Source organism: Helobdella robusta (assembly GCF_000326865.2).
Source record: "Helobdella robusta unplaced genomic scaffold HELROscaffold_27, whole genome shotgun sequence".
NCBI lineage: Eukaryota > Metazoa > Annelida > Clitellata > Rhynchobdellida > Glossiphoniidae > Helobdella > Helobdella robusta.
In genome coordinates this window covers 743,808-746,307 of record NW_008704392.1, presented here as the reverse complement: position 1 = coordinate 746,307, position 2,500 = coordinate 743,808, and the positions used below count along the sequence as shown (strand labels likewise).

The 2,500-nt window shown below is 32.0% G+C and overlaps 1 protein-coding gene across 1 annotated transcript in view; it reads right to left on the bottom strand.

The window, feature by feature from the left end:
* HELRODRAFT_80372 (hypothetical protein) overlaps positions 1–2,500 on the bottom strand; it is a gene marked incomplete at both ends in the record, with an annotated part of 12,496 nt that overhangs the window by 8,419 nt on the left and 1,577 nt on the right. The window lies entirely within an intron of this gene.

Genomic DNA, 2,500 nt, shown 5'->3' with positions numbered 1-2,500 from the left:
TTATCAAAATCGGACGTTTTTTATTCATTACAATATTTTTTCATTCAATCGTTCGTTCGTTCGTTCGTTCGTCCATCTTTCCATCCATCCATCAATCCATCCATCCATCCATTCATCCATCCATCCATCCATCCATCCATTCTTATCCAAAATAATTAAAAAAAAATTTTGTTTACTGCCAAGAAGACTAGAGAGTTTCCAAAAACGCCAACTACAATGAGGATGGCAAAGATGATAATAATGACAAGCTCCATCAATGGGTCTATGTTTCTATCTTTACTCTGGACGATATAAAAAGTTGGCTCTAAATAATCAAAAATACTTGTATCGTTGGTGTTGTTGTTGTTGTTGTTGTTGCTGGTGGTTACGTTGGTTTTGTTGTTTATGATGTTGTATATGTTGTTGTTTGTTGCGTTGTTGTTGTTGTTGTTGTTGTTCATGATGGTGAAGTATTTGTTGTTGATTTTTAAAACTATGTCGTTACGCAACTAAGGACAATTGTTTTTGTTGATATCGTTGTTGATGTCATTGTTGTTGATGTTGTTGTTGTTGCTGTTGTTGATGACGTTGTCGATGACGTCAGTGTAATTTATGTAGTTGTTGTTTTCTACTCTGTTGCCGATGTTGTTAAAGATTTTGTTGTTGTGACGGTTGGACACTCCTTTTAAAGCCTTCCTGCGAGCCTTATGAACCAAAAAATAGCAGTCATAAGAAAAAAAACAATTAAATAGCATTACATACAAACAAACAAACAAACAAACAAGCAAGCAAACAAACAAACAAACAAACAAACAAACAAACAAACAAACAAACATACAACAACAACAACACACACGCATATAATTAAAGACTGCAAACGCCAAACATCTTAAACTCTATCAATAGGCAGGCTTAAAAACCATATATCGACTCCACCATTAGCCAACATAGATCCCTCTGACTTCAAAAACTTCGTCAAAGAGGTATTCATCATCTAGACAGACGCTCTACTGACTCGTCTAAAAATTTAATTTTATATTTCATCTGTGGGTTTATTTGAACGTAATTTCTGTTTATTTAAACAAGCTTTATGGCAAGTACTTTGTATATTTTTGTATATTTATGTTTATCTTTGTATATTTATGTTTATTTGTTGTATTTGTTGTATATTTATGTATAATTTTGGGTATTTTTTGGTATTTTTTGGGTCTTAAAATTGTTCAAGTGTGTGCAAATTAAACGTTGCAGGCCTATTTGAGGCATCTGTTATATGTTTGTCAGCAAAAAGCTTTGTAATTGATCTCGAATAGTGTATGTGTGTGTGTGCGTGCATGTGTGTATGTATGTTCGTGTATGTGTGTAGGTATCTATGTTTGTCTGTATGCATGTTTGTATGTATAAGTGCATCTTTTTTTTTTCTTTCTCAAGTCATGTCTCAAGTTTAAACAAATTAGCGAACGCTATAGAAATGGCAGTTTTATTTTGGCGAACTACAGCACACTCACGCGCGCACACTCCACGCACACACACACACGCACGCACACGCACAAACACACATACACACATACACAGTTAGTTCGATTGACAGCCTGCTTAATTTCTTTTGGTGGTTAATTTTTGTTCCTTCTTCCGTTTGAGTTTCCTCTTTCAGTCTATCGATCCTTTTAACCTGCTTGACCTTTAAAAAATTATTTCAGAAATGTGAGATAGAATAAATAAAAATAATAATAATAATTATGATGATAAAATATAATAATAATTATTATTATTATCTTTAATTATTAATATTACTATTGTTCTCTATCTTCTAAGAATTTACTTAATTAACGTTCAATTGTCACGTTGAAATGATTTCATTGTGGCCTTAATATGTGGAAAAAAACGAAGATAATTATTATAAAATATTAATAATAATAATAATAAATAATAAATAATAATAATAATATGATCTGAAAATGTTTCTTGGAAACCCGCTCTAAATTTTTCAACGGTGTTAATCAAGTAAAGGTTAATTAAGATATTTTGCCGAATGGAGTTTCTTTCCAAAAGTTTTTTCAAACTTAATGCATGTATGATCTGTTTTTATCATGTAATGTATGTGAGTGTATATAGAGTGAGTGTGTGTGTGTGTATTTTGTATGTATTATGTTGTTTAGTTTTTCTCGTTATTTTTCCATCTCTCTCTCTCTCTCTCTTTCTCTTTTTATATATATAATTATTAATCGTTCATTCTTCTTTTCTTCCTTTCTTATTTCACTTTCTCTTTTCTTCTTTCAATTTAACTCTCTTTCCTTTATTTTTCCTTTCTCTATTTTTTTCTTTCTCCATTTTCCTCTCTCTCTCTCTCTCTCTCTTTCTCTCCTTTCTCTCTCCCTCTTTCCTACTGCTTCAAGTTCCATGTACTTGATTTACATTTCATTCGTTTCTCTACCATTTTTCTCTCCGCAATTTCGTCTCTTCTAGTTCATCTTTTTCCAGCTTTTCTCCTATCCCCCCCCCTCTCTCTCTTTTTCTCTCTCTT